This window comes from Triticum dicoccoides, chromosome 2B, assembly GCF_002162155.2.
Source record: "Triticum dicoccoides isolate Atlit2015 ecotype Zavitan chromosome 2B, WEW_v2.0, whole genome shotgun sequence".
NCBI classification, from domain to species: Eukaryota; Viridiplantae; Streptophyta; class Magnoliopsida; order Poales; family Poaceae; genus Triticum; species Triticum dicoccoides.
Window position 1 is genome coordinate 4,896,472 of NC_041383.1, and position 12,233 is coordinate 4,908,704.

General features: G+C 39.4%; 1 pseudogene; it reads left to right on the plus strand.

Moving 5' to 3' along the window:
- Window positions 1–5,801: 5,801 nt before the first annotated feature.
- On the plus strand, window positions 5,802–12,130 carry LOC119366763 (annotated as a pseudogene).
- The last annotated feature ends 103 nt before the right edge of the window (window positions 12,131–12,233 follow it).

The window sequence follows — 12,233 nt, forward strand, 5'->3', positions numbered from 1 at the left end:
CCGTTTTACTCGGTGTAAAGTGATTTTCTTGGTGTCTTATTGATTTTTGTGTCACCTCAGACGAATACGTGTCAGTTAACTGACAAAATTCAGTATTTTGGTCTGACAAAACGTGAACACATATTTTTCTGACAAAATTAAACCTTTAGTTTTGGCAAAATCAGAGGATAAGCACAAGAAACAATATGTTTGCTATGTTCATCAATTTGTACAGGAGAATATCAAGAGTGCTGAACATATATATTTTTTTTATTCTCAAAGTTTGTCTAGTGTGCTACAGTAATTGGGAGCGCGTGCCAACACATGCAGATTAAAGAAAGGTGAGCACTGCTGCAGGTCTACAAGTCAAATGATCAGTATATGATTAGCACAAACAATAAAATTTGAATCCTAACATGGCCCGTATCATCATGGAAGTACTGCTACATCCAACGGTGCTGAGCGCGGGTTCAGCCGAGCCATGGTTCTGAATCTCCTCTCTCGTGCAAGCAAACGCGTAAGGAAATGTCAGTAATCAATACTTACCAGAGACCCAGCAGTGAGCAGTGTCACGATATCAAAGAGGATTCAGAGGCGTCGAACACGTGTGCTCGGCGACTCCCAACAGCCGCCGGTATGGAGGTGTGCTCGGCGCCCGTCGGTGTGGTCGGCCGGCGTCCGGGAAACCGTTGACCACAAGTACGTACCTTCTCCACGGGCAATCCTATTCGGTGTGCAGATTGCTGGTTTGCCGCACCTGGCGCGTACCCCCTCCAGCTAAGTACACGTTTTTGGCGGGCCCAAGCAGCTCCTTTCTGGTGTTGTTGTTTTTTCCTTTTGGGGGTTTTCTGCTTTTCTCATTTTGCTCATTTCATTTATTTTTTCATATATTTCTTGTTAGTTTTTTCCTTTTATTTTCCATATCATTTTTATTCCTTTTGCAATTTGTGAACATCTTTTTCAAATTTGGGACCTGTTTTTTAACTGACAAACAATTTTTGAAATGACGAACAATTTTTGAACTTTGGGAACAAGTTTTGAAATTCATGAACATTATTTGTTTGATGAACATTTTTGTGAAATGCATGAACAGATTTTGAAATTAATGAAAAGTTCTTGAATTGATGAAAAAAAATTAATTCACAATCATTATTTTTTTGAGCTTTTTTCTAAGTTCATGAATATTTTGAACTCGTGAACCTTGTTCAAAAAATAGCAAAAAATATATGAACATTCTTTTTGAAAATGATGGGGAAAATTCCTAGGAATTTTTATGATTTCTTGAACATTTTTTGAAAATTCACAATGTTTTTGAAATTTGGATTTTTAAACCCCATATTATTTTAAAGGAAAAAACAAAAACAGAAAAGGAAAAACAAAAGGCAAAAAAATAATGGAATAACAGGGCACATCCTGCCCCGCACATGGGCCTGCACAAAAGGGGTGCGTGGGGGAAGGGGATGCGCCATGGCTTGATTATCCACGGGTTTCTGTGGCCTAGATTCGATTCGATTACATGATTCTCTTCTCCTTGGACACTCGGGCCATACCATCGCCCATTGGCTTCTCCTCACACAAACTCTACCAAATAAAATGTTTGATTCTGCGAGATGAAATAACTGAGCTAGATTAGAAAAAGGTATACCAGGTAAAAATAAGAAAATCTTACTCCCTTCGTTCGGAAATACTTGTCCAAGGAATGGATGTATCTAGATGTACATCCATATGTATCCATTTCTACCACAAGTATTTCCGGACGGAGGGAGTATTTAAGAGTGTTCATGTAAATAACAAGTTCTAAATCATGACCGATTCACTTTTCAAAACTTGTTGCGTTGCTGCAGCAGCTAAACCTCGTCTACTCTGAGACGGTTATAGATCTTGCGTTCGGCAATGCCACAAATGGGCCGGCCTATCAAACGAGTATTTTAGTTGGCATGCATGATTACTCGGTGGTTATAGGAACGCTTGTAACAGTTGCTATAAGTCAAAAAATTTCTCTTCCTACTGTCATCTGTCCTAGAACGGTGTTGTTTTCTTGTATGTTTTTGTTCTCTTTTGATTTCTTTTCTGCCGTATGTCTTTCTTTTATGAATTTATTATTTATTATTTTTGTTTCTTTCACTGTTATTCTAAATGTTATCATTTTACTTTTCTTCTCTTTTTTTTACTTCTTTTATGTTTTGTTAATTCTATTTATATCTTTCCTTTTTAATTTTGAACCATGTATATTTTTCTATTTTTGTTTGTTAGTTTTAATTATTATTTTTGGCATTTCCTAGTCTTCTTATTGTCTATTTTGCAGAACACATGTTGACATTTTCTAATACATGCTGACCTTTTTTTAACACATGTTAAAAGTTTCTTAGATACATGTTGAGCATTTTTCAATCATCCGTTAAACAATTTTCAGTTAAACAATCTATATTTTTTTTCGAACAGAGCAAATATTTTTTTAGATGCACATTGAACATTTTTCAAATACTTGTTAAACATTTTTCCAAATACTTGTTGACCACTTTTCAAATGCACATTTAACATTTTTAAAAGAGAAATGGTAAACATGTTAACACACATTGGACATTTTTCATTGGAAATGGTAAGCATGAACGTTTTTGAAAAACATGTGAGATATTCCTTCAAGTTTTGAAAATTTGTCAAATGCACATTGAACACTTCCTAATCCACGTTGAATATTTTTCAGTAATACCATGAACATTTTATAAAAACTTGTGAAACATTTATGAAGTGTTACGAATATTTTAATAAAATGTCAAGAACTCTTTTTGAATGGTACAAACCATTTTTGCAAACTTACGTAAGCATTTTTTTCACATTGTATATACCTTGAGAAAAATGTCATGAACATATGTTTGTAACACGTGAACATTTAGTTAGTGTGATGGACAAATTTTTACTGATCTAAACATGTTTTACGAACTAAACGAACAATTTTTTTACATTACATGAACATTTTTAATTAAATTAATTTGTGAAATATATATTTGCATTTGTAAAACAAAATAAAAATAGTAGTCAGTTTTTTAAAACAAATGTTGGCATTTTTTCGGTGACACACGCACATTGACCGTACTTAACCGCAAAATAGTCATTGTAAAAGGAAAACAATAAGAAAGAGCAAAAACGACAAGTGAACACTCTGCATGCTCCAACTGGTTGGCGGTGCTAGCCATGGCCCAACTTATTTCTTAGTGTCTCTGGTAAGAGCCCTGGGTCGAAGAAGGTAATGGAGCTCAAGCGTGAACGGTCCAAACTATATATTTTCTCTATTCTTCTTTCTTATAGTTTTCCTTTTTGTTCCTCATGTCTGTTAATACTACTAACAATCTCTAGATCTCATGGAGTAGTCACTTTTCACTCAGTTACAAGAATTGTGTACCTATTGAAGGATATACCAACAAGAAAAGATCTCCTTCAGAAGCGCTAACTGCCGACAGATGGACGATGTCGTGAAAAAAAACCTATCCATGCAACACAGGGTGCCGGCACTAGATATGTCTTAAATGTATCTGTAATTTTTGCTTGTTCATGCTATAATTATATTATTTTGGCATAGTTTTAGAATCAAAGTTTGTTATTTTTTTGGAATGACCTATCAATTCAATGGCTACTATGAGTTGTTTTTCTTTTGTTGCTATTTTTGGAATTTTTAAGAAAATAAATTTTACAGAACTTAGAAAAATCCTTTACAAATCAGAAAATATTTTGAGTCGGGGAGCTTCCGGAGGCACCTCGCCCAACCTGGGGGGGGGGGGTGGCCCATAACCACCACTCAAGTAGGGAACGTGGTTGCATGGTCGTCCCGTCTTGGCATCCCCCACCTCCTCTCGGTGCTCACGCTTTTATATCGCCCCGAAAACCATGACAATAATTATCAAGGATTTTTCCCGCGCTGCAGCTCTCTGTTTCACCGCGGTCCAATGTGGAGGAATTTTCTGGTACTCTGCCAGATGTGAAAATTATCACAGTGGTCATCTACGTCAAACTTGCTGACGACATGATTACCCATGGTTAATTTTGTTAGGACTATGGGTCCATAGCAATAGCTATATGGCAATGTCCTCCTTATTCTTCAATACAATGAACACATGAGTTGCCTTACATGATTGTGATCGATATGATTTAATTTCTTTGGTGTGTTTGTTGTAGTGTGATGAATTGTCATTTTATGATCAGATCTATATATGTTATATTTTTAGATTCATATGAGTTCTCTCCTGCATAATTTATAGACATATATGCTCTTCGATCTGTTAGTCTTGAACTAGTCATGTTTAGATGAATGATGACCAAAAGGAAGTTGTGTATGTTAGTTGAGTTCATTTTTGCAAGTGACCTATCTTAGTGACAGAAAGTAAAAAAAATGCTTGTATTGTGTTGTTGCCACTAAGGTCAAAAAGATAGTTGTGTAATTATCTTTTAAACAGAGGCCGAAGACAATATATTTTCTACATCATGTCATCGTACTTAATGCAATACTCTGTTTTACTTGATATATTGAGATGAATGCCGGATAGCATTGTTGGGTTGGATTATTAACTATAGGTATAGCTGTACTAATGGTATGTGGATGTCCAGACGTGATGCAGATATGCAATTATGCCACGTATGACCATATTCGTAATACTACTATAATTCAATCGATACACAAGTGTAATTTGTTCACCATGCAATGTTATCTTTTTATGGAGAGATGTCACTAATGAAACCATGGATCCCAATCCATTCATTCACATTGCTTTCAACCTTGATCAACATTTTTTAAATTCCGTTTACAATCTGGATTTTCCTTTTTTCGTTGCAAACAATACTTCCGAACACAAGTTACGTTAGTTCTTGTAACTAGCAAGGCTAGCAATCTTACTATCTAGCTTCATTGGGGGTCAAGGCAAGTTCTTTATTTGTGTGTGTAGGTACGGATTGTTCTTTTTGGAAGACTCCTATTGGTTTGATAAACTTTAAAGTTATCCACTTGAGGTAAATTGTTGCTTGTTACAAACCTCTGCACATGGAGGCCCACCGCCTTCCTATATTAGAGGAAGTAGCGTCTCCGCTGATCATTCTCTAGAACCCTCCACCTCATTTATCCCTTACTGTTGTCGGTAGGGGCTTTCACGACCAAGATCCTCGTGGTGGTTGGAGGGGGCGGGTGCTCAGGCGCGCGGCCATGCCTCCACCTCTATTTCTCTCTCATAGATCTCTCGCCTACCGTCGTTGTCGAATTGGTCTAGACTCGTCTCGACATCATCCCCCCAAGCGATGTTTGCATTGCCACTGGTGATGCCTGGTCGCATGGCTCTACAAGCTTGGCCACTATTGCCATCAGGTGGTCGGTGTTCCCAAACAGCCATGCACCACATACGAGAGCACGGGTGGGCCGTCAATGGTGGCCCCTTCACGGTTGTTTGTCTAGTGGGTTCCAGCAGTTTTGGTGTTGATGCATCCCGGTGTCCTAGATCCAGAGGCGCCAGATCTAGGCGGTGCGCTCCTTAGGTGGTGGTTGAACAAGTGGTTTGTCGTGTATGTGCTCCGTTGGGGTGTCGCGACGTGGGTTTGTGGTGGGTGGAGGGCTTGTGGCAGGACGTGTTTAAGTCTGGGAGAGTGGCGTTCTCGTTAACCAGGCTATGCTTCATATGCTTCCCATATGCTCCGAGAGTTGACCGGCCTGTCCCATAAATACCCACCCTGCAGATGAGTACCAGAAGAACTGTGAGAGTCAACCAGGCTATGCTTCAGACAGAGCGGTGGGTTGGGTTAGGCTGGGTACACACATAGCTGAAGCTAGGAGCTAGTAGGTAGCAATGGACGCAGCAGCGGCTGCCAACGGGAGGGATGCTGGCGAGGAGGATGAGGAGGGGAGCGTCGGGAAGGTGTCCTTCACGGGGCTGTTCCGGCACGCCGACGGCAAGGACCTGCTGCTGATGCTGGTCGGAACGGTGGCCGCGCTGGCCAACGGCGTGTCGCAGCCGCTCATGACGGTCATCTTCGGGGACGTCGTGGACGCCTTCGGCGGCGCCACCGACGCCAACGTGCTCCAGCGCGTCAACAAAGTAAGTAAAGTATGCGCGCCGGAGCCGCCCCAGTCCTCGGTTGACTTACCGTCAGGGCCTGGCTGAAATCAAGTCCACTGTCGATTCAACAGTTCTGTCCATGAATTTCCATGTATTCTTTTGACTTGCAGGTTACCTCAGCGAGTATTCTTTTGCAGTTTAAAGATGATTGTTGTATGTTGAATTTACCCTGGCTACCGAGTAGATGTTAGTATTTCGGGTCCACCAATCGCAAGAACTTCTAGCAAGCAGAAGGAATTTATTTACCACGCGCATCATCACATCTCGGCATAAAATAATAGTTCCATTTATTTACTTGCACATGTTGCATGGTTGTAAGACGGTAAACGCAGGGAGACATTTTTCACCTTGTTGTCATTTCGCTTATGCAGGCTGTTCTGAACTTTGTCTACTTGGGAATCGGAGCAGCGGTCATCTCCTTTCTCCGTGAGCATCAGCATACTTTGTCAACCTCTTCATCTGTGTTTGCACCTTGGTCGATGTAGAGCCTATGGGTTTTATATCCTCCTATTCAGAAAACAAAACATAAATACATATTTTAACCACCTGCTGAGATACTAGCCAGATCTTGACCTTGTTTGAAAATCAGTTAATGCACATACTAGTGTTTTAAATTTGCAAGTAGTTATCGATATGGCGAAAATTCGAAGCTAAATTTCTTGTCCAAAGAGAATAGCAAAACTGTTGAATATAAAAATGTTTACATTTCAAATGGAAGATGGATGGTTTTTTTTGGTTCATGTAACTAACCTATAAAAACTCAATTATAGCAAGAAATATACCATTGGTCATGTCAAGGTACAATAACCGTCGTTGTTTGTGCAGAGGTGTCATGTTGGACAATTACCGGTGAAAGGCAGGCGATACGCATTCGATCTCTCTACCTCAAATCTGTTTTGAGACAGGATATATCATTTTTTGACATACAAATGACAACCGGAAAAATAGTTTCAACAATGGCTGGTGATACTGTGCTAGTTCAAGATGCTATTGGTGAAAAGGTAAGGACTTTCTCGAAGTCAAATGTAGAGCGCATAAGACAAATTGTATTCACTATTCGCTATATTCTAACTCGTATTAAACTGACATAGATGTGCACCATGAAAATTTCCAGGTTGGCAAGTTCCAACAACTTGTGGCTACTTTTGTTGGTGGTTTCACTATCGGTTTTATGAAAGGATGGCTTCTATGTGTTGTCATGTTGGCATGCATACCTCCAGTTGTACTTGCTGCAGGAATAGCCACAAAAATGATGACCAAAATCACGAGCAGAAGTCAAGCATCATACAGTAATGCGGGGAATGTTGTCGAACAAACAATTGGAGCCATAAAAACAGTAAGTTCAGTTCATAAAGTAACTTAAAGTTTTATCCAATGGCTAGTATGCATACATAATTGTTTGTGTGCTCACTAAGTTACCTTCTGGCTATATCCGCAAAATAGGTCGTTTCTTTCAATGGGGAGAAGCAAGCCATAGAAGCGTACAATAAACTAATACACAAATCATATGAGAATGTTGTTGAGGAAGGACTTACCAATGGTTTTGGCATGGGTTCTGTTTTCTTTGCCCTCTTCTCTAGCTATGGCCTAGCCATATGGTATGGTGGGAAGTTAGTACTTACAAAAGGATACACTGGAGGACAAGTCCTCACTGTCCTGTTAGCTATCATGACCGGGGCAGCGTGAGTTCTGTCTCTTACCTTGAACTAGAATTCATCTGTCCTATAACACATTAGTGGAACAATACTGACTGTTTGATGCAGATCTTTAGGTAATGCAGCCCCGTGTATGACTGCCTTTGCAGAAGGACAATCAGCAGCACACAGAATGTTCAGAATAATCAAGAGGAAACCAGATATTGATCATGATGACAATATTGGTAAACAACTAGAAGAAATGAGGGGTGATGTTGAGTTGAAGGATGTGTACTTTAGCTACCCATCAAGGCCCGGGAAACTAATATTTGATGGATTCTCACTACATGTGCGTACTGGCACTACGATGGCTATAGTTGGGGAGAGTGGGAGTGGCAAGTCAACCGTGGTTAGTCTTGTAGAGAGATTTTATGATCCGCAGGCTGGTGAGATTTTGATTGACGGGATCAATATCAAGAGTTTACACCTTGATTCAGTAAGAGCAAAAATTGGTCTTGTTAGCCAAGAGCCCTTGCTCTTTATGACCTCAATTAAAGATAACATAACATATGGCAAAGAAGATGCAACAATGGATGAGATTAAGAGAGCTGCCGAGCTTGCTAATGCGGCAAATTTTGTTGGTAAGTTGCCCAATGTGCGTGAAAATAATTGTTTAATTCTGAGTTCTTCTATTTGAGTTGAGTGCTAATATTTATTTGTATCTCGTGTCGGGGGTATAACACAATGGTTGGCCAACGTGGTGCTCAACTTTCTGGGGGACAAAAGCAAAGGATTGCGATTGCTAGAGCAATCATTAAAACCCCAAAATACTCTTGCTAGATGAGGCTACTAGTGCATTAGATGTGGAAGCAGAGAGGATAGTTCAGGTGGCACTGGATAGGATCATGGTTGATAGAAGTACGCTTGTGGTTGCACACCGTTTAAGTACCATTAGGAATGCTAATTGCATATCAGTTATTCAAGAAGGAAAGATAGTTGAGCAAGGTCGGGATTACATTCACATCACTCACTTTTTATTAATCATATGTTGGAATATTTCAACTAAATTGATCAATTTCCTACATATATAAATTTACTTTTATTTAGGTACCCATGATGAATTAGTACTAAACTTAGATGGTGCATACTCTCAACTTATTCTACTACAAGAAAGCCATGAAGAGAAAAGAATAGATCGTCGATTGTCTACTCAACGGTCTAAAAGCGCAAGCCTGTCAATGAAGCGATCGATTAGTGATTCTCTAGGAAGCAGTAGCGGGCACTCTTTTACATTACCCTCCGGACTGCCTGGCATAGTTGAATCGTCTGTAGGAAATGATACACATAAGGAGAATCAGAAAGAGTGCAATTTTGATGGTTTGGTCCCAAACCAATCTCCCATGGTACGGCTAGCACTTCTTAACAAGCCAGAGGTACCTATTCTTCTGTTGGGATCCTTAGCGGCAGCAGTCCACGGAGTGCTTTTCCCAATGTTTGGTTTAATGCTTTCAAGTGCCATTAAAGCTTTCTATGAGCCACTGGATAAACTAAAAAAGGATACTAGTTTTTGGGGTCTGATATGTGTTGTCATAGGCATCATATCGATAATCTCAAGACCATCAGAGTTCTTCTTGTTTGGAATAGCTGGAGGAAAGCTTATCGAGCGCATCCGGGCTTTATCATTTCAAAGCATTGTGCACCAAGAAGTTGCTTGGTTTGATGATCCGAGAAATTCCAGGTGTGTTGCAGCTTTTCTCTTGGTTAATTTCTTCTCCCTCTAGGTTGTGTGAATTATACTTTCAGGTAATATAATTTCCAACTCTATATCTTACAGTGGAGCACTTGGTGCAAGACTATCAATTGATGCTTTAAATGTCCGACGTTTAGTGGGAGATAACTTGTCCTTAATAGTTCAGATTATCTCAACACTTGTCACAGGAGTTTTCATTGCTATGATAGCTGATTGGAAGCTCTCTTTGATCCTCATATGTGTGATTCCACTTGTGGGTCTACAAAGTTATGCCCATGTGAAGTTCTTAGGTGGATTTAGTCAAGATGCTAAGGTAATCAGTTACAGGAAACTATTGGGATGTTCCTCAAGTAATATTACATTTTCAGAATGATTTCCTAAAACTAAATGTTACACCTTGTAATTCCATGTATGTTGTTTCTTTGCACATAGGCAATGTCTTCAAAATGCAATTCTACCACTTATTTGCACTATAATATATATAATTTGTACGAAAAGCCAAGAAAGCAATAATATTGTAGAAGTGCCATACGAGAAATTTTACGCATATGATTTAGTCAAAATAATTTCAAGTATGTTAGTTGCCGATGTTCCAAAAATGTGGAGTCTTGCTATTTATAAGACGTACCTTTCTAGCTAAATAAAGTAGAGCCTGTCACCTTGATGTCGTTCAGATAGAACAACTAGCTTGTTACCCTTGCTTTCTATGAATTATTGTAAGTCAGGAACATTGGCTCGGCCTGCTTCATATATCTCATATGTTGTTGTGGACATCCAAGTTTCATCTTGTCTAGTGTCATGATGGTGTTCGACTTGACTTACAACATTACAATGCGCCCTTGGCTCCATAGACACACCTTCTCATATTCTAACCCATTCCATGATCCATATTGAACTTAGTTTGTTATGTGGGGAGCTTTGTTGTTCAATTAATTAGCCTTTAAATGTTCTATTAAAGATTTTTCGTAAGGCGAAAGGAAAGTGGAAGAGTCAACAAAAAAACTCCCTTTATACCATAGTAAGATGAAAGATAAAATACAAATAACTAAGAAAATATTCAGAGGAGTTGAAAAAGTATAGTATTTCTTTTTACTCTATCATGCGTAGTAAGAATCAACACTTACTCTAGAAAGTTGTTATTTCATATTCTCAAACGATTGCTCATTCTCCAGATGATGCATGAAGATGCGAGTCAAGTGGCCACAGATGCAGTCATTAGTATAAGGACCATAGCTTCTTTTTGTTCACGGAAAAGAATTGCAAGAATATATGATCATAAATGTGAAGAATCAATGAATCAAGGATTCAAAACTGGAGTAGTTGGGGGTATTGGATTTGGTTTCTCTTACTTGATGTTGTACCTTACATATGGTCTTTGTTTCTATGTCGGAGGGAAATTTGTGCGCCAAGGAAAATCAAAATTTGGTGACATCTTCGAGGTATGCAAATGCATTTTTAGTACTCCCTACGTCCCAAAATAAGTGTCTTGAGCTTAGTACAAATTTGTACTAGAGCTAGTACAAAGTTGAGACACTTATTTTGGGATGGAGGGAGTAGGACGGTTTCTTGCTAAGGATTCTCTTCACATTATTTTATTTTCATAATCCCTCCATCTTTAACGTCGGTCATAACTTTCACAACATCATTTCACATAGTAAGCCATACTTTGCAGGTTTTCTTTGCACTAGTTTTAGCAACTATGGGAGTATCTCAAACAAGTGCTATGGTCTCCGATTCAAATAAAGCAAAGATTTCAGCTATCTCCGTATTTGCTTTGCTGGACCGAAAGTCAAAAATTGACTCAAGCAACAATGAGGGTTTTACATTAGATGAGGTCAAGGGAGACATTGATTTCCGACATGTCAGCTTCAAGTACCCAACTCGCCCAGATATTATCATCTTCAATGACTTTACCCTGCATATTCCGGTTGGCAAGGTTAATTTACCCACTTCATATATTCACATCGTTGTTATATTTTCAACATACATGCATGTAATTAGTCATTTACTTCCTTTATGGTCTTCTATAGACTATTGCACTTGTTGGAGAGAGTGGTAGTGGGAAGTCAACGGTAATTGCGCTATTGGAGAGATTCTATGATCCTGATTTAGGCACCACTTTATTGGATGGAGTGGGAATCAACAACTTAAACATCAAGTGGTTGAGGGACCAAATCGGACTGGTGAGCCAAGAGCCTGTGCTCTTCAACGACACTATTCGTGCCAACATAGCCTATGGTAACAAACGGGAAGTCAAAGAGGAGGAGCTCATATCAGCAGCAAAGGCATCCAATGCGCATGAGTTCATATCAAGCCTTCCTCGTGGATATGACACCTCCGTTGGAGAGAGAGGGATACAACTATCTGGTGGCCAAAAGCAGCGGGTGGCTATTGCAAGGGCCATACTGAAAGACCCTAAGATACTACTACTCGACGAGGCAACTAGCGCCTTGGATGTTGAATCTGAACGGATAGTGCATATTGCCTTAAATCATGTTATGGTTGGCAGGACAACGATTGTTGTGGCGCACCGCCTATCGACGATCAAATGTGTTGATACCATTGAAGTTCTCCAGGATGGTGTGATAGTAGAGAAAGGAAGTCATGCGTCCTTGATGAAACTCAAAGATGGAGTGTATGCTTCACTGGTCGAACTCCAGTCGGCGTCATCATAATAACCTAGGATCCTTGCAACCGGTTCCAATTTTTATGGCACATTTATTGTTTGGGATGACCTTAATTAAGAGGAGCTTGAGATGTAAACTATAGTATGTTGTA